Source organism: Triturus cristatus, chromosome 1_1 (assembly GCF_964204655.1).
Source record: "Triturus cristatus chromosome 1_1, aTriCri1.1, whole genome shotgun sequence".
Classification (NCBI taxonomy): Eukaryota; Metazoa; Chordata; class Amphibia; order Caudata; family Salamandridae; genus Triturus; species Triturus cristatus.
The window spans coordinates 461,100,434-461,122,062 of record NC_140579.1 but is presented as its reverse complement, the minus strand read 5'-3'; positions in this window follow the sequence as shown (position 1 = coordinate 461,122,062).

The following is a 21,629-nucleotide window of genomic DNA, read 5'->3' as shown; positions in this document are numbered from 1 at the left end:
ACAGGAACTCTCTACCCTGCCCCCTTTTCACGTTCTCCACCTTTCTTTTTCCCTGTCACACACACAACACACAAAATGGCAGCCGACACTTCCTGATTTCGACCGATTCGAATGTTGACTGTCATGAATCCACCAATGAGAATTACGCTCGCACACGTTAGGGTGCGCGCACTGTGCGCGTACGGTGCGCAGACAGTGCGAGGCTATAGATATGTATGTGCTTTCAAATGCAATTTTCTCAGGAACTACTGAACAGATTGACACCATATATGCAAAAGGCACATGCCTGACCTGAGGACTACCTCTTTGCCAAATTTCAAGTGATTCTGTTCAGCCGTTCGGGCTGTACCTTCGACTAAAGGTCCTAAGGGAAAATGCGTTTTGGGACCCCCTTTTTTCTCGGCCCCCGCTTGATGAATCCCCCCGAGACTTTTAGGGTAGGAGCTGAGTGGCGCGCCCCATTAGTTTTGAAAATTTCACGAGGATTCATCAACCGGTGCCAAAGTTATTCAAAATAGAATTTTGAGATTTCCTATGGAAACACGGTCCTAACTATAACTATCTACTGGCGACCGCCAGTAGATAATATATATATATATATCCATATTACCTACTGGCGGTCGCCAGTAGGTAGTTATAGTTAGGACCCCTTTTCCATAGGAAATCCGCAACATTCTATTTTGAATAACTTTGGCGCCGGTCGATGAATCCTCGCGAATTTCTCAAAATAGGTGGGGCGCTACGCTCCGCTCCTACCCTGAAAGTCTCGGGGGGATTCGTCAAGCGGGGGCTGAGATAAAAGGGGGGTCCCAAAACGCGTTTTTCCCATGCATTTTTCCATAGGACCTTTAGAACGAGCTACAGCCCGAACGGCTGAACAGAATTACTAGAAATTTGGCAGAGAGGTAGCCATAAGGTCAAGGAAGTGCCTTTTGCAGGTCTGGTGTAAATCTGTTCAGTATTTCCTGAGTAAATAGCATTTAAAAGCATATATATATGTGGGCGGAGCCTAACCACACATCTCATCCTGAGATCTGATTGGCTGTCAGCACTTCATCCAAGAAGTGTTGGCAGCCATCTTGGGACAAATATACATGATAGCACCTCATTAAAAAGCATTGCAGTTAATAGAAGGTTTTCAGACTTTAGTTACATTATAAATCATTTGTTGATGGTACCATACTCATTTTAGGAATTGTGGTATGTTCTAAGGTGATTTCACCATGTGAAAAAGCCTTCTGCTGGGATATCATGATTGAGAGAAAAATATTTTCTCATGCTTTTACCACAGAGGTTTGGAAGGTGATCTATAGGCTAAACTGAGAGCTTATTTTCTGTAAATTCACATTATCTTTCTCAGTCATGTGAGAATGAACTCTGATATTCTCAGTAAAACATGTACATCCAACAAGGGCAGAGACTGTCAGTTGATTCCTTTGTGTTCTACTGCAGCTTCCCAGAGTGTTCCAAAGAACTACTAGAGTGCTAACAGTCCTACTTATGATAAACGTATGGCACACCTGAAGCCATCTTGCTTGGATTAAAGTGGTAACTCTTAAAACATTTAATTTAAAAAGGAACAAAATGAGGGGGTTCATTTTTCCATAAAAAGTATGATTAGTGCTGCAGAAAGAAAAATTAGGGCACATTTTGAGTGACTTCTCAAATCCTCTTCTATTTCATTAAAAAATTCTGACATGCAGACTGAAACATGCCCTTTCAATACATACCAGCAGCAGTTTTCCCTGGTGAGCAGTAGCTTTACTACAGTGATCTAATGAGCAAAAAGAGTGCTAACATTCTGAATTTATGGCAAATGTGTGACACATCTGAATGCCTTCTTGATGGAATCAAAGTAAAAAACTGAAAGTATTTCCTACTGAGGGGACTGCAGTAAATGAGGAAATTAGGAAACTTCATAACAAATAAGTCTCCCAAGATGGCCACCAGAGACAAAAGAGCCCAAATGTAGCCCAAATATCACCCAGATGTAGCCCAAGTATAGCCCAATGACAGAATGTCCCAGAATGTTCTTAAAAACAACTAGAGCGCTTACTGTCTTCATTATGACAAAAGTATGGCACACCTGAAGCCATCTTGATTGGAATAAACTGGTAACACTTAAAACATTTAATTTAAAAAGGAACACAATGAGGAGGTTCATTTTGCCATAGAAATTATGATTAATACTGAAGAAAGAAAATGAGGGCACATTTTGAGTGACTTCTCAAATCCTCTTCTATTTCATTAAAAAATTCTGACATGCAGACTGAAACATGCACTTTTAATACCAGGAGCAGACTTCCATGGTGGAGTAGTTTTACTACAGTGATCTAATGAGCAACTAGAGTGCTAACATTCAGAATTTATGGCAAATGTGTGACATATCTGAATACCTTCATGATTGAATCAAAGTAAAAAACTGAAAGCATTTCCTACTGAGGAGACTGCAGTACATGAGGAAATTAGGAAACTTCATAACAAATAAATCTCCCAAGATGGCCACCGGAGACAAAAGAGCCCAAATGTAGCCCAAAATCAACCAGATGTAGCCCAAATATAGCCCAATGACAGAAGTGTGCAAAACACTTATTATTTTGTGTTTTTGCAGTGTTATATAGTGCAGACTTGTCAGGTATTGGAGTGCTTTACATGAGCATTGGTTACATCACACAAGAACAAATTCATTTTGGTTGTAGACATGGGGAGACTAAGTGATTTGACCAGAATCACAGAATGTCGAGCTGAAGCAGAAACTTCAACCTGGTTCCCCAGTTGCAAAGTCTGCAGTTCTGGAAGTAACACCACATCCTCTCCCCTAAGTGCAACATTTAATCAAGTGGTCAACTGGATAAAAAAACATAAAGATAACAAATAATTTAAAAGTGCTTTGTCGCTATTTGAAAACTCAGAAAATATGTCCTTATTTTAGTCTTTTAGAGCACTAACCATAATTTTGATGCCAATAAGACCCTCTCATATATGTAATTTCTAAAGGAAATGCTCTAGGTATTACAGTTTTGATTACATCAAGATGATGTCAGGCGTTCCACACTTTTGTAATAAATATAGAATGTTAGCAATCTAGTTGTTCATTAGGATACTGTTGAGAGGCAGAGGCCAGGGGCACGGACTCTGAAAATTGAAGGCAGGTAGGAGGGTGCAAAGGCAACAATTTAACCACACTGAGCAGGCAGGAAGGGCCGTGGAAGCACAACAGACTATGGAGGGCGGTGGAAAGGGGGGCAGGGGCAACAAACCAACAATACAGGACTTGCAAGAGAGGCTGTTGGAGGGAAGATCTATTACGGGTCAAGGAAGCTAGGGGCGGTCCCCAGATCCCCGGGAGCCACCACAGAACTGAGCAGGAGAGTGAGTCAGGGACAAAAGGGGCACCTTAATTTGAGCCGGGGTGCCTAGGAACGCTTGCTCCAAAAATGAAGAAAACATACATATGAGACATGGAATTGGAGGCAGAATACAATGGCAGTTTAATGAGAAGATGCAACTTCAAAGAAACCGCAGAATAGAGACATAAAGTACAAAAAACAGAATCCAGATAATCATACAGCTGTCATAATATTCTCTGTATCTCAATTAATGTACTGACAGAGAGAGAGAGAAAACACATCTATAAATGCATCATGAGAAACAAGTTACACCAAGGAAAATGTTACCTAGGAACACTCACGTTTACTCTTAGAGCAAGCATTCCTGCAATTACAATACAAAATCTTTTAAATGCAAAAGTAAAGAGAACAATGGTTAAACATAACATGACATTTCATATAGGTAAAATAGAATAAGATACTTCAAGCAAAGCAGAGCAAGACATTTTAAGCAAAGGAAGACAAGAGCTCCCAGCTCTTGGGGAAAACCTGCACTGCCTGTTAACCTACATACAGACGGCGAGGTAGTCCGTCGATATCTGTGGGTGCTCCCTTTTTATATCATTTTGTGGGCTCCTTTGCACGCTACATCTACCTACGTATGCTACCCAAAAGCTTCGACTGCAGATTTTACCAGACATTTCGTCATTTACCCACTTAATGCTGACAATGGACTGGGTGAAAAGGTCAGTCTCTCAGGCCAATCGCTTATCGTAAGTTCCATAGAGCAAGCAGAAAATAATGGGTATTGTACGGGAATTCAATATATTCATGTATAAAATCTCCTCAGTTCTCCTAACTTGACGCTCTGCGGTTGCCACTTCCTTAAAAGCGGGAAACCTGCCCAGGAAGCAAGTACCAGTCCAGGATGCAGCCTACTGTATGTCGACAGCTTCAGGGGGATGTTGAACTTTGATACCGAGCACGGAGCACTCGGGTAGGGTGGGGGCTACTAGTTTGGATCAGAAGGCCTCGCAGACCTGCCTTCAGACTGCTATACACTAAAATTGCAGAGCTATGGTCAATTTAACAAAGAGGCCTACATATTGAACAGAAGGGCCTACACAGGGGTTTTATGCTGGCTGAGTGGTAAGGATGTCTCAGGATAATTATATAGCAATACAGGACCCGCTGGTCAATTTAATACGGCCTACAAATGCAGCTGGCAGGGCAAGTACAAGGGTCTCATACTTCAGGTGTGGACAGAACGGGCCAGGGGCCCCCTGTGATACAAAATCTACCCTCCTTCAAGGCTGTGGCAATGTAATAGACCATTGTGGGCAGAAGGAAGAGGCAATGGTAGTACAACCATACATGCCAACAGACCCGATTCAGCCAGGAAACGTCCAATGTTTTTAAGCTCAAATGGGCTTTATTTGATCTGTCTCCTGTCTACAATATCCTCTTTTTCAATGTAACTCAAAGGGGAAAATCAATACCCCAGTTTTTTTTCAAAATCTCCCTCTTACCAAGTTCAAAATGTTCGCAAGTATGGTACATTGGATCATGGAAGGAAATGGGATAGGGACATGGACTTGGATAACAGAGGACAGGAGGGACATGGAGAGGTGCACCAAACTGACCCTGCAGGGCAGGCATCAGGGTTTGCAGCAGCACAATACACCACACAGGGCATGCAGGACGGGAGTGCAGCACAACAATCCATAGAAAGCAAGAGGGAGGGGACAGGACCATGCACATGGACAACAGAGAACAGAGGGGCAAGAGGCAATGGTAGCTAGCTGACCATAATGGACAGACAGGAGAGAAAGCTGCAGCATAATAGACCATAAAGGGCAGGAGGGACGGATCAGGGGCATTACAATGGAACAGACAAGCCAGGAGGGAGGGAGTAGGGCTGGGGGCAAGGGGGCAGGGCAGGAGCAGCAAGATAGCCATGGAGGTCAGGCAGGATGGGCACTAGAAGCAAGACACACCATGAAGAGCAACAGTGAGACTGTGATGGCATACACACAGACCATGGAGGGAAGGTGGGAGGGGGGCAGGGGCAGCTAACTGACCACACAGGGAAGGTGGGAGGGGCCATGGCAGCACAGAAGACCATGCATGGCAAGTGGGAGGGTTAGTGGCAGCACAATGGCTATGATGGGCAAGAAGGAGGGTGGAGGGGCATGCACAAAGGACAATGGAGGATAGAAGGGAGGGTCAGGACCTGTGCACAGACAAGAAAGTTCAGGGGAAGGGACCTCACAACAGACCACACGGGGCAGGCAGGAGGAGCAGTTGCAGCACAACAGACCAGGGAGGGCAGAAGGGTGTGGCAGTACCATGGACCATGTAGGACAGGAGGAAGAGGATAGGGGCATGGCATGTGGACAGGCAGGGTGGAGGTGGCAGGGACAGGTTACAGTCATCTGACAATGCTAGGCAGGTGGGAGGGGAGTGGCAGCTCAACAGAACACTCAGAGTAGATAGGAGTGGCAGGTCCATGGGACATGGTGGGCAAAAAGGATGGAGCAGGGGCATGCACAAAGACATCGGAGGGCAGGGGGAAGGAGAATAGGGGCAGCAAGCTAAGCACAGAGTTTAAGCAGGAGGTCAATGATGGGGCATAGAATTGGGCAATGGAGGGCAGGAGGACTGGACTGGTACATCATACTAAATTGAGGGCAGTGGCAGCACATCAGACCATGCATGGCAGGAGGGAGGAGGCTAGTCCATGGATTCACACAACAGAGGATAGGGAGGAAGGGGATGGGGCAGCAAGCTAACTGTTCAGAGAAGGCGGGTATTAGGAACTTTATTGTTTTTAAAACATTGTGTCTGTGCGAACTACTTAAAATATGAACAAGTATGCAGCATAATCTCACTTTTATTCAGGAAGAAGAGGACGTTTGTGACTGTGACTCCGGGCTCACTTGGCAGAAACACCCCCTGACCCTCCACCCCCTATCGCAAAATGTAATGCCCGTGAAAAGGGTAGGTGAACACAGTGTTATATAGAACATAGTCCTGAGAGCACGATTGAAAATGAAAACTAGATATAGTGTATGGTATAAACTATGCACCAAAAAGTGTGATATAAGATGAACCGGGCGTGAAATATAATTTGCAATACATTGTGCGCAATGACAGATTCATTGGAGAGCGCGAGATAGCACAGGCACTAGCGCGTGCTATGCGATATGCGCCTTGGAGTGTAATATGCACAGGGCAGTGTTGTGTAACCTAACTAGTCTCTAAAGTTGTAATATAAAATATGTGCTGGGGAGTGTAACGTTGCATATGCACTGTGACAAATATATGGATCCCAGATTGTAATATGTATGGCATAGCACTGTGCGTTATAACATAGGCATCGAGAAAGGCACGTTAGATGGGGCAATATAACCCGTGCGAAGACAAGTGTGGCATGACATATTCACGGGTGGTGTTACAGTGCACATGGGCTAGAGAGTGTCATAGCATATGCACTAGCGAGTGGAATACAACACAGAGGTGTGTGGCACTCGGCAGGCAATGGTGGGTGTAACACAGCATTGGGCTCTGTCAGGAGCACGCTGTGACTCTCAAGTGATGTTCGTCCCCTTTCCAGAGAGTAAAATAAAAAGTATTACACATCCGGCAGTGGATGTGTGTTTTATTAACCGTGAGGGGGGTTTCTTGCATAGTTTTGGTCGAATTTTTGTCGAATCCCCTTTGAATGGCTTGGTGTGCATGTGTATTAAATGTGCCCGTCAATAGCTACCCATGTTTGTATAAATAAACGACAAGGGTGTCTACCAGGATTAGGCACGGTAGGGCATCAGACATGTCAGAGCTTCACTAGTGGTGTAAATACATTCCACGTGGATTTATTGCATGCATAGTCGCCTTTTAATGAATATCACGCAAATCGTCATGGTGATAGGTACGTACGGTTTGTCCAGCATGTCCTAGGTGTGTCTATAAATATATATTTTTTAAAAATAATAAAAAACAGTGGCCGGCCCTGGGGATTGGGGTCAAAAAAATATAATTAGGAGACTGGCCCTGGGGGATGGGGTCATCAGGGCCAATAAATTAGAATAAGAAGGGGAACCAAACAGCCCCCCTTCTTAAAAAACTAAAATAATAAAAGACTGGCATCGTGCCGGAGGCCATGCCCCCTCCGTGCAGCACTCTGCAAACGCGCCCCCAACAGGCATCTCCAGTATGCACCAGGGAGCTGCGCTGCAGCCAGGTGTTCTGAGGCCAAGCCCCTTTTTACACCTCTCTGCAACGCAGCTCTGTGGCGCTTACTGGAGGTACCTAGTGGTCTAGTTTGACCCTAGGGACCCTTAGGATTCAGGGGGACTCTCAACTTAGAACAGCCACAGGGCGCGTTTACACAGTGGTGAAGGGAGGGGACGGGGCCTGAGGTGACGTGTGCAAACACGCACTATGGCATGTTTTAAATTGGGGATATAATTTCCCTTCAATACTGAGGGCCCCTGGGGGCTAACAAGCCCACCAAGTGCTTCCAGTAAGCGCCACTGAGCTGCATTGCAGAGAGGTGGTCCAGGCCGTGCCACTTTTTACACCTCTCTGCAACGCAGCTCTGTGGCACTTACTGGAGGTACCTAGTGGGCTAGTTGGACCCTAGGGACCCTCAGGATTCAAATGAACTTAATCTCCCAACTAAAAATGGACACAGGGCGTGTTTACACAGTGGTGAAGGGAGGGGACGGGGCCTGAGTTAATGTGTGCAAAAACGCCCTGTGGCCTGTTTTAAGAGGTAGTTTTAATCCCCATGCCCTATTATACACTAGGGGCTTACAGAGGAGGTCATGCTAATCACAGGGGGACCCCAACGCATAATGTTCCCTAGTGTATGTAGGTGTTTTCACTGTATTCTAAGTGTCTTTTAACATAGCACTGGCTCTAGGACTGGTTAGTCAGACTCAGTTACCACCAGTATCCGTCTGAAAAAGTTGAGGGTACAGGATGATTTTGCAACAAGGCTTCTTTCTGCTCTTCTTTTTGTTCTTTCTGCACGTTATCCTTCTTCCTGCACTTATCTTCGTATTTGAGGACTTCTGTTGCTTCTTTCTGCACTTCTTTTGTTTCTTTCTGTGCATTTTTTCTTCTTTCTTCACATGTCCTATCTCTGTAGGCATAGTTAGAAATTAGCATTTAAAAAACCTTTGAAATTCACTGAAAAAACCATGGGTTTCACACACGTTATAGTTAGGAATTAGCATTTAAAAAACCTTAGAAATTCAATGAAAAAACCAAAGGTTTCACACATGTTATAGTTAGCTGGACATTTCACTCGTAAAAAACCATTGAAATTCCCCCGTTATAGTTAGTTCAGCTAACTATAACTCGCGCGCCCGCAATGCACTACTGATGACGTCACATATTACATCACTCATGACATGGTCACTGACATCACTCATGACATCACTGATGACATCTCAAATGACATCACTGATGACATCACTGATGACATCATCCAGTGATTGTGTGTTTTTATGAAAATTATATATTTTTTATATTTATGTATATCTCAAGGTCAAAGGAAGAATAAATGGGTATATAAGTGTCTAAATGGATACTTTTTTGGGGAATTTTTTTTGTGTAACTGACTGTTTAAGTGTATCATAGTGAATACATGGCTTACTGAGTAATCTTTAAATATTTAAATATCTGTATCAGTTTCTTACTTTGTGTATAAGTGGCTGCATGGGTTGGTGAGTAGCTACATGAGTGTCTATATAGGTTATTAGTTGGTTTTTTATCACTATGAGTGTCTGAGTTTCTGTATGGTTCGGTGGGGGGTATTACTTAGTGCATAGGTGCATGAATGAGTGACTCACTGTTTGTATGTGTTGAATACAGCATGTGTGCAGGACTGTATGGGTGGATGAGTGTGTGCATGGGTGTGTTAGTGAGTGAATGACTGTCTCAATAGTGTCTTTATGAGTAACTACATATGTTTTAAACTAGTATATGTGACTATTGGTGTATATAAGTGAGTATATGTGAGAGTGAGAGATTGGAAGAGTTCCTGTATGAATAAGTATGTGTTTCTATAAGTGATTGTTTAAAAGAGTAAGTGTATGTAAGTTTCTGTAGAAGTAAGTGTGGTGGTGTGTGTATAACTGTATATGCAAGTAAATGGATGATTGATTCTTTATTAGCATGAGTGACTATGTGTGTGAGTTACTCTATGGATGAGTGGCATTGTGTAACGGGATGTACAGGTGTATGAGTACATATGATGAGTGAGTACATGTATGAGTGACTGTAGAGGACTGTTGGTGAATTACTGTATGTGTATGTGGTTCTTAGAATTACTGAATAGGTTGTTGTAACTGATATTGATATGTTCATTATTTTGAACATTTTAGTTTCTATTTTTGAATGTGTGTTTCAATGGTTATATTAGGGGGAGAGGAGGTCTGCCACTCTATCACAAGGATGATGTCATCAGTGATGTCATCAGTGATGTCATTTGAGATGTCATCAGTGATGTCATGAGTGATGTCAGTGACCATGTCATGAGTGATGTAATATGTGACGTCATCAGTAGTGCATTGCGGGCGCGCGAGTTATAGTTAGCTGAACTAACTATAACGGGGGAATTTCAATGGTTTTTTACGAGTGAAATGTCCAGCTAACTATAACATGTGTGAAACCTTTGGTTTTTTCATTGAATATATATATATATATCTATCTATATATATATTCACTGAAAAAACCATAGGTTTCACACATGTTATAGTTAGTGGAAATTTTACTGATAAAAAACCAATGAAATTGCCCCGTTATAGTTAGCGCAGGCAACTATAACTCACGCGACCACAATCCTCTGCTGATGCTAATACTGTATTTAGACACTTATTTGCCCATGCCTTCTTCCATACATTTTTAGCTATACATATATTACAAATATTTTTTTTTCATAAAGACACATATGTCATCAGCAGAGGATTGCGGTCGCGTGAGTTATAGTTGCCTGCGCTAACTATAACGGGGCAATTTCATTGGTTTTTTATCAGTAAAATTTCCACTAACTATAACATGTGTGAAACCTATGGTTTTTTCAGTGAATTTGCAAGGTTTTTTAAATGCTAATTCCTAACTATAACGTGTGTGAAACCTATGGTTTTTTCAGTGAATTAGTACGGTTTTTTAAATGCTAAGTTTTTTTCCCTTATAATAAGCCCTGTACATTTGGTGGCCTACGGCCACCAAAAGCACAGGGGGTGGAGTAAGTGTGGATAGTGTTTTTTTCCATTGTAATAAGCCCAGCACATTTGGTGGCCTTCGGCCACCAAAAGCACAGGGGGTGGGGTAAGTGTGGATAGTGTTTTTTTTATTTTTATTTTTTTACCGTACGCTTACCGTAAGCGTACGGTAAGCGTACCCCGCGAAATTGCCGAAAAAAAAATAAAACCGTTTTTGCACTTGGGGGATGTTTGGGGACTCCCTCAACATGACTATGTGGGAGGGAGTTGTCAAAACAGCCCCTTTACATGTTTTTGGGCTTCCGATTTTAAAAATCTCTCTCAGTGCGAGAGACAAAATGGCGGCCGCCGCTTCCTGGTTTCGGCCGATTCGAATGTTTACTAAGATCTAAGAGCCAATCAGAATCGCGCTCGCGCACGCCACCGTACGCTTACCGTAAGCGTACGGTAAGCGTACCGTAAGCTGGCTCAGATATATATATTGATTTAAAGGCTATTTTCTCAGAATCTACTGAACAGATTTACACCAAACCTACAAAAGGCACTTCCTTGACCTAGGGACTACCTCTCTGCCAAATTTTGAGTAATTCTGTTCAGCCATTCGGGCTGTAGCTCGTTCTAAAGGTCCTATGGAAAAATGCATGGGAAAAACGCGTTTTGGGACCCCCCTTTTATCTCAGCCCCCGCTTGACGAATCCCCCCGAGACTTTCAGGGTAGGAGCGGAGCGTAGCGCCCCACCTATTTTGAGAAATTCGCGAGGATTCGTCGACCGGCGCCAAAGTTATTCAAAATAGAATGTTGAGGTTTTCCTATGGAAACGTGGTCCTAACTATAACTACCTACTGGCTATCGCCAGTAGGTAATATATATATATAGATATATATATATATATATATATTACCTACTGGCGGTCGCCAGTAGGTAGTTATAGTTAGGACCACGTTTCCATAGGAAATCCGCAACATTATATTTTGAATAACTTTGGCGCCGGTCGACGAATCCTCGCGAATTTTTCAAAATAGGTGGGGCGCTACGCTCCGCTCCTACCCTGAAAGTCTCGGGGTGATTCGTCAAGCGGGGGCTGAGATAAAAGGGGGGTCCCAAAACGCGTTTTTCCCATGCATTTTTCCATAGGACCTTTAGACAGGGCTACAGCCCGAACGGCTGAACAGAATTACTAGACATTTGGCAGAGAGGTAGTCCTCAGGTCAAGGAAGTGCCTTTTGTAGGTTTGGTGTAAATCTGTTCAGTAGATTCTGAGAAAATAGCCTTTAAATCAATATATATATCTGAGCCAGCTTACGGTGCGCTTACGGTACGCTTACGGTACGCGTACGGTGGCGTGCGCGAGCGCGATTCTGATTGGCTGTTACATCTAAGTAAACATTCGAATCGGTCGAAACCAGGAAGCGGCGGCCGCCATTTTCTCTCTCGCACTCTGAGGGGGGGGCTGTAAACAAAGGCAGAAAACATATAAAGGGGCTGTTTAGACAGCGCCCATGCACATAGCCATGTTAGTTGAGTCCTCAAAGATCCCCCAAGGCCAAAAACTGTAAATTTTTATTTTTTGAAAATTTCGCCGATTACGCTTACCGTACGCGTACGGTGCGCTTACGCTAAAAATGTTAATAAAAAAAAAAAATCACTCTCTGTGCATGGCATATTATTGTCATCACTTACAAATTAAATGTAACAGATTACCTATCACAAGGAAGCGCATAATATGTCCTCCATGTGCGCACGGTGAGTAACGTGGGCACGCGGTACGCGTAGCGCACTGCGTGCCCACCTTGCGTGTACGGCACTAACTGCGTAAAGTGGGCGCGCGGTGCGCGAAGCGCACCGCGTGCTCACTGTGCGCGCACGGTGCGCGAAGCGCACCGTGCGCGCACGGAACGAACTGCGTTAAGTGGGCGTGCACGCCACGAATGGCGTAAAGTAACTTAGCATTTAAAAAACCGTACAAATTCACTGAAAAAACCATAGGTTTCACACACGTTATAGTTAGGAATTAGCATTTAAAAAACCTTGCTAATTCAATGAAAAAAACATAGGTTTCACACATGTTACAGTTAGCTGGAAATTTTACTGATAAAAAACCAATGAAATTCCCCCGTTATAGTTACTGTAGGCAACTATAACTCACGCGACCGTAATCCTTAGTGCTTAGGTATTGGTGGAGTGATTCCCTAGGTACATTGTGCTGGATGGTTGATTGAAGAAGTGCATGGGGCAAACAGGAGGATTCCAAGAGTGCATGGGTACTAACTGGGTATTTAGAAGAGTGTACCAATAGTATGTAGCTGGTTAGAGATCTGAATGGATAGTGCACAGAACATTGTAGCTGTACTTGTGTTACTGCCTAGGCCATTCCATAAGTACATGACTAGTAACTGGAAGAATTACAGTGCTGCAAACAGAGTGTATGGTGAATTTATAAGTGCTTAGGTATTGGTGGAGTGATAGGATAAGTAGATAGTGCTGGATGGGTGATAGAAGAAGTGCATCGGACAGACAGGAGGATTCCTAGACTGCAAGGGTACTAACCGGCAATTTAGAGGAAGGTACCAATAGTATGTAGCTGGTTAGAGGTCTGCATGGATAGTGCACAGAATATTGTAGCTGTACTTGTGTTAGTGGCTAGGCCGTTCCATAACTACATGATTAGTAACTGGAATGATTACAGTGCTGCAAACAGAGTGCATGGTGGATTTATAAGTGCTTAGGTATTGGCAGAGTAATAGGATACGTAGATAGTGCTGGATGGGTGATTGGAGAAGTGCATGGGACTGACAGGGGGATTTCTAGACCTCATGGGTACAATGTGGGTAATTAGAGGAGTAAATCAGTAGTATGTAGCTGGTTAGAGGTCTGCATGGATAGTACACATAATATTGTAGCTGTACTTGTGTTAGTGGCTAGGCCATCCCATAAGTACATGACTAGTAACTGGAATGATTACAGTGCTGCAAACAGACTGCATGATGAATTTATAAGTGCTTAGGTATTGACGGAGGGATAAGCAGATACTGCTGGATGGGTGATAGGAGAAGTGCTTGGGACAGACAGGAGGATTTATAGAATGCATGGGTACTAACTGGGTATTTAGAAGTGTGTATTAAATGTATGTAGCTGGTTAGAGGTATATAGTACTGGCTGGGTGACTGGAGGTGGGCATGGGGAGTGACAGTGTCTTTGATAGACTGCATGGGTGAATTAAACTTACCTGTTTTCAAGTAGATATAAAATTAATAGTAATATTTATTCACTTCTTTTTTTGTAATGTAAATTTAAAATATTTTAAACTTTAGAAGTAGGGTCTGTAAAAGAGAAGAAAAAAATTCTGTTATTACATAAAATGATATACACCCTTATGCATCAAGCCAAAATCCAGTCGGTAAAATACCGATTCGGTAATAGCTCCCGGTATTGTGTGAAAAATACCCAATCCCAATGCATCAACCCAAAACCCGAGCAAATAACGAATCGCTAAATAAATAACCTCGAACATACCGAATCGCTAATACCCAAAAGGCTAATTTACCGATTCGCTAAATACCGAATCGCAATTACCGAAATCACTATTAGCTCCCGGAAATTGCCAATAGCAAATAACGAATCGCACCCCAATGCAACAAAACTCGCTAATAACGAAAATTCCAAAAATCGCTATTTTGCCAGAGCTAAATAAGGGGAATCAAAACCTGGAGGTAAAGTAACAAAAAAACAAAAAACAAAAAAAAAAATTCCTACATGTGCAAATGATTGAGGCAATCACTAAACCCTTAAATTTGGCCCAGGAGACCCTGTTGGCTCCCACAAAATGGCTGCCCTCTACGTGCTTGCAAGGAGGATGCGGATCAATGCAGCAGGACAGCGCAGGAGAAGGGTCCAGGAGCGAGTGTTCAGACTGCGCATAACCCTGCTCGGCCAGAATGAGGACGAGGTGTACCAGAAATATCGCCTCAATCGCGCTATGATCATGCGCCTGATTGCAGACCTGGAACCATTACTGCAGCACCAGACACACCGGACCAATGCAATCCCTGCGCACGTTCAGGTCCTATGCAGCCTGCACCTACTGGCCTCAGGGAGTTTCCAGGGGGTAATTGCGGTTGCCGGAGGTGTGTCGCAAAGCGCACTGTCACGCTTCTTCAAAAAATTCTTAGATGCCATGCTGACAATGCTACACACACACATCAGCTTCCCCACAACCCCACAGCAGTTGGACCGCACCAAACAGGCTTTCTACCAGGTGGCACAATTCCCACATGTGATTGGATGCATCGACTGCACGCATATCGCCATATGCCCTCCGTCAGCAAATGAGTACCTTTTCAGGAACCGCAAGTCATACCACTCGATCAACGTGCAGGTTGTGTGCGATGCCAACAACATCATAACGGACCTAGTGGCACAATTCCCAGGGAGCACACACGACTCATACATCTTCCGCAACAGTGGAATGCACAGGCGACTACTCAATGGAGAATTTGGAGAGGGACTCCTGTTAGGTAAGTAGAACTACGCTTCCCCACACCAACACCACACATGTATGTACATCACCAATGCTAAGTCTATGCTTCTATCTTCTAGGTGACAGTGCTTACGCCCTGCGGGAATACATACTAACCCCATACCTAAATCCAGCAACCCCGCAGGAACATCGCTACAACGCTGCACACATCAGCACGAGGAATGTGATAGAGCGGACTTTTGGGATTCTCAAGAGCCGCTTCCGTATCCTCCACAAGACTGGCGGCGCCATGCTATACCAACCAGACACATGCTGTCGAATAATTGCTGTATGTGCAATGCTGCACAACATTGCCACCAGAAGGGGGATACCCATGGAGGTGGACAGGGATGACGACCCCCAGGCTGACCAACCACCCGCCCAACGACGACCGGCACACATCCCAAACACAGCAGAGGGCCATAGGAGGCGGACAGACATAATGCAAAATCATTTTTGACCCTGGGTAAAATGAGACATTACAAGTTGGTGTTGGGTGCAACTGTTTAATGCACAGTAGCACTGAGGATTGTGCAACAGAACTAGCATTGTGAATCATGCTCCGATTGCATAAATGTAAATAAAAGGTTCCTTAAAGTCAGGCCTGTGCAAACACAATAATTGGATGGCCATGGTTGCTCCACCATGGACCTGCAGCATGTCCAAATTTCTAGTGGCGCTTGCCACGTACACCAAGCCTCCGCTCAGGTGCATCCAAACCCTCACCACGGCCTGTCCCCGTGGAGGCACGCGAACTTCGGCGCCTGGTGCTGGCCTCTGCCAGTGACACGCTGCTGACACTGGAGGCAGCCTCACTGGTGTCATCCCCTCCCAATGCTGCAGCACTGCATGTGCTGCTCTGAAGTTGTTCCACAGCAGTGGTGATGTGTCCCAGTGACTTGGCCACATCACCGCAGAAGTGCCCAAGGTCCACCTGCAGGGAGACTGTGCGGCGTGCCAACACAGCGGTGCAGTTGCTGTGCCGTTGTATGGCCTTGGTAGCGGCGGCAGAACGCAACATTAGCTGCCGGTTACTCCTCCTCTGGGACTCATGGCCCTCCCTGATGGCACGGGTGAGCTCACGTACCTCCTCCCTGAGCTGAGCATTGCCATCAGCAACTGCAGTGGTCTGGTCCCTGACTGCCGTGCCCATGTCCCTGACCGCGGAGCCCATGTCGGTGACTGCTGCAGTCATGGCGCGAATCTCCCTCGCTAGGCGCACAATGTTGCAGCTGATGCTAGCCACATGTCTTCCCTGCAGGTTCTGTGTACGCAGCATCCTCTCCTCAATTGCAGAGGTTGTTGGGACATCCTGGTCAGCTGAGGAGACGGAACTGCGACGGGCCCTGTGACGCCGTGCGTGTCTTGAGCCTCCATGTGGTGCAGCAGGTGGTGTGGATGTGCGCTGCGTGGGTGCCAATTGCGGGGGGGGGGGTTGCCATCTCCTGCAAGGGCGCAACTTGGTGCCTGTGCCTCTGCGGTATTGTGGCTGTACTAGCTGCAGGCTGGCTTGCTGGTGCCGTTGCTTGTGGCGCAGGTGGTGGTGCCTTGGCTTGTGGCGCAGGTGCCTTGGCTTGTGGCACTGGTGCTGGTGCCGTTGATTGTGGCGCTGGTGGAGGTGGTGCTGGTGGGGTGGCAGGTGTTGGCGGTGCGTGCGCATCCTGCGCAGTCTCCTGGTCTGACTCCACGGGTGTCTCAGATATGATCAGCTGGTCGCTGTCGTCAGAGTCCCCAGGTGATGCATCTGTGTGTGAAACAGTGCATGATTAGTGGGATGATTACACCTACATAGTGTTGTACCCATCAATGTCCCTCTGTGGTCCAACAAATGAACAGTCTACAGCCATGTACAAAATATGTGTTGTGTGCTCAGAGGATTTACGCCTGTACCTGCACTCTGGGCTGACTAGACTACAACTCCCAAGATGCAGTAGTGTCATGTGTGGAACTGTCTGTGCCAGAGCTGCAGACACAGTGAGATTGGGCTGGGGGCATGGGTATGGATTTACGCTATGCTGGGTGTGGCACAGGCATGCATCTTACCTTGGGCACTTGTGGCTGCGCCGGACGTGTCCATCTGGATCACCCCCACGACGGCTTCCCGCTCTATCGTCCCTTCCACAAGGTCCTCCAGGGCTGTGTTGGATGGTGCAGTGCTTGTTCCGCCTCCAGTCCTTCTTGCCTCCCGGAGCCTCTCAGCAATCCTCTCTTTTGCGCGCTTCCGCAGATCATACCACCGTTTTTTAAGGTCGTCGATGCTGCGGCTAGTGACGCCAACCGCATTGACCCTCTCACGGATGCGCTGCCAGATGCGCCGCTTCTCGGTCTCAGGCACCTTGAGGGACAGCTTGCCAAAGAGGCGGTCGTGTTTGCTGGACACTCCCTCGATGAGGTACTCCAGCTCCCTGTCCGAAAACTTCTTCTTGCGCTTGCGTGCAGATTCTGCGCTGGATGGCACTTCCTGCGACATGATGGATGTGTGATGTGAATGGCAGAATCTGTGTGGCCTCACTCTACACAGCCTGTCCTTCTTTCCAGCTCCTGTCTGCTCCTCTGTCGAGGCTATGTGGGTGGGGCAGCAGTATTTCCTGGTTGGTGATGTCATCAGCCTGTTCCCGGAGCGACGCGGCAATTTGCGATTTCGCTATTACCGATTCGGTAATTGCTAATTCGGTATTACCGAACTCGCTATTAGCCAAATCGGTATTACCGAACTCGCTATTTGCTAGTGGGGCCGTTTGCGTGCCCCGCTATTAAGGAATCGGTAAATTTAGCGATTTTTAAGAAATCGCTAAATTTCACCGAATCTGTTGATGCATGCCAATTACCGATTCCTTAATGGCGATTCCTTATTTTTCGCTATTAAGGAATCGGTATTAGTTTGGTTGATGCATATGCCCCATAGTTTTTACAACACAACTTAAGTATACAATTACATCACATAGGGATCAAGGCCGCAGATTGAAATGGGCTAAGGTGGTACCAGACCTTTTTTTAGGTGACCTGTTAAACACTGTTGGGACTGAGATTGCTATTTGCCAAGATAGTTCTCAGGGGGAGCAGTGATTGTCGTAGCCTTGGATAGGATCTGTAAGCAGATAGGTAGTGCACTCTCCCTGCCCAATAAAGAGGGATTCCACAAGATAGAGAAGTGGTTCGACCATAACTGTTCTATTGCCCATCAGAAATTATTATGTGTCCTGAAAGAAATACCACGGGACTGAAATTTAATAGTTAGGGCAAGGGCAGAGTATAATCAGGCCCGGCGTACACGCAAACTGGAAGTTAAACAAGAGGCCTGGGAGGATCTGTCATCTGTCGATGTGATTAAGAATAGCGCCAAATGTTGGTAGATCGTAAACAGACTGTTCTTTTCAGGTTAAGAGAGTAATGTCGTTCAATGTAATATCCCAGAAGAATTATGGTTTAACTATTTTAAACATATTTATAGTGGCCAGCATGATCAGGCAAATACAGGGCCCACGTGTTTAACCGGTGCATACAGTTTGCACTTCTCCGAACATGAAGTGGCTGTAGCCATAGCCCAAATGACGAGCAATAAAGCCCCGGGGCCTGACGGGGTTCCAGTGATCTTTTTAAATCAGATATTTCTCTATGGGCTAAGTTACTGGCTAATGTTTTAAATATAGTAGGTAAAACGGGAATGCCTAAATGTTGGTCAACATCAATCATTGTCCCAGTATCCCAGTGGAGGGGACCCAGGGTGTTACTGGCCAATATCGCTGGTTGATTCTACGGTTAAGGTGATGTGGAGAGTGGTCCTCAGCAGGTTAACCGGTTGGATCAATGAACGTGGTATTCTGTCTAATCTTCACTATGGATTTAGGAAGGGCAGAAGCACCCTGGATCAGTGCCTTAACCTATATTTATTGATAGGGAAATACACAGTAGCTAAAACAGAGGTCCTCCGCCTAGCGTTTATGGATATATCCTCAGCGTTTGACCAAGTAAATAGATCAAAGTTTGGGATCTGTTGTTAGCAATGGGTATGGACAAGAACATCGTGTACTTTCTGTCTGATCTACATAGGGATTTATCGGCAGCTGTAAGGTTTGACCAAATGGGTAATTTGACGCAGAAGATTGATATAACTAGAGGAGTCAGACAGGGCTGTATCCTGGCTCCTCTGTTATTCACCCTCTACATCAATAACCTAGATGTGGTCTTGTGTAGCGTTGCCAGGGATATCCCTCGTGTAGGGAATCGTTTGATTCCTTCATTGCTTTATGCGGATGACGCGGCACTATTGGCACGTACCGCGGTGGGGCTCCAGCATTTGTTATCCTCATTTACAGATTTAATGGGTTCTTTGGACCTAAATGTACATTTTTCCAAATCACATGTCATGAGCATGGGAGAAAGGCTCAGTAAAATTAAGACGTTTAGGTGTGACGGAAATTAAATAACCAGGGTTTCCTCATTTCCGTACCTAGGCATCTTATTTGATGAGAGGTGCTCTTGGACCCCACAGAGGAGAGCAAAGAAAATCGTCACGGCACGCTCCTCAGGCGCGGTATTTGATTTTGCCTGTAGGCTGGGTGCCAAACCAATGAAGTAAATGATACAGATATACAAATCCAAGTGTATTGCCATCGCAAATTATGGATCGGATATTTGGGGGTATAGAAATTGCATGGAACTTCAATTGGTGGAAAACAAATTTCTAAGAAAGCTGCTCTCAGTCCCCCAGTCCACGCCCTCGTTTGCAGTCCATGAAGAATTGGGTGTTGGTTATGTGTCTGACTTAATCAAAATGTCCCCTTTTCTTAAATGGATTGCGATCTGGTGTAGTGCTGAACCAAGAGATTATCCGCAATTGCATCGCATTGGACAGGGCTAGCAGTATTCCATGGTTTAGCCATGTGAGCAGCATAGCAAGGGCGAGGTATTTGACAACCCTGAAATAATATGTAAAGACCAGCATTAACATATTTACAGATGTTGAATAGCCCCTGGGAAATTTGTAATATTGCCAGTTTTATGGTTGCAGCAATTAGAGAAAGGAGAAAAAGAAATTAAATGATAATTGCTCATTTATTTGCACAATGGATTCTCCTCTTTATATTATGTATTTTATATTTCACTGCTGAATTTTTAGAGCTGTATTTTATTAATGATGGATTTTGACTATTATGGTGCCGATTCGGATCCTGGAAAAAATTTCCCCGTACGACTCGTATCCGGTCTTTTTACCGTACGAATCGTACAAGTGCCGTACAAACTGCCAAGTACGATTCGCATGGGAAAAAGACCATACGAATCGCATTGGGAATAATTCCCCACACGTCCTCGGGTCGGAAAATGTTTCCGACACGTCCCCGGACGATTTACCGTACAAATGTGAAAAGTGAAGTCCGACCGCGCAAGTACGATCCATCCCGTGCGTCCGATGCTACAATCGTATGGAAAAAACACCGTCCGCACCGAACTCCCATAGCAACCATGGAGAAATGTGCCCACATACGCGTCGAACACCCCCCCAGCCCCCATATGTACGCACCGAGCCACCCCCCCAGCCCTCGTATGTACGCGCCGAACCCCCACCCGTGCATGTACATCCCCGTACGTATGGACCGTACACCCACCCGTGTATATACACACGTGTACGTACGGCCCGTACCCCCACCCGTGTATGTATGGAGCGTACCCCCACCCCAACAGTGGATGTACGGACCGTACCCCCAGCCGCGTATGTATGGAGCGTACCCCCACCCCAACAGTGGATGTACGGACCGTACCCCCAGCCGCATATGTATGGAGCGTATCCCCCACCCCAACAGTGTATGTACAGACCGTACCCCCAGCCGCGTATGTATGGAGCGTACCCCCACCTCAACAGTGGATGTACGGACTGTAGGAGAGTAGGGTCTGCTTTCTATGTTCACCCCACCTTTTTGCTTTTGCTTTACTGGTTTTCGACTTAGATGTGGCTGTGGGCCTGCTAATCAGACCCACAGCCCTGCTGTTCTCTCTCTAAATTGATACTATGTACTTTAGGTGCATAACCCATTTGGATAGGATCACCTTATTGGCCCCTGTACAGTTTACCTTAGGTACCCAGGGCATAGCTGTACCCTAGGCCTACCAGGGGCTGCAGCATGTATTATGCCACCCCTGGCCTGGCCTTCCATTATGACACAACTGGCTGATCACTCAGCTGGGGCAAGGTCGTGTAATCACTCCTTGCTTAGGTGTAGTATTCCTATACCTAACTTACATATAGACACATGTGTACCTATCAGCCACTCCTATGGCAGGCCTTAACAATCCTGGAGGCAGAGTGCTTGGTAACATGTGAGATGGTGCTCTAGCATGAGCTGAGCCTGTCTGCAGCTTTCGGAACCATGTCCTTATAGCTGTTCTATAATATAGCCTACCATATACTCTTAAAGTGCCTTATAATCTTAAACGGTTATGGTAACTATGGTTTGGCTTTATCAAAACATGTCGTGTAAGGTGTCTAACACTTTGGAATAATACCCCCATCCCATTTCTGGGGATGAGGGTATTATCCTTCCCTTCTAGAG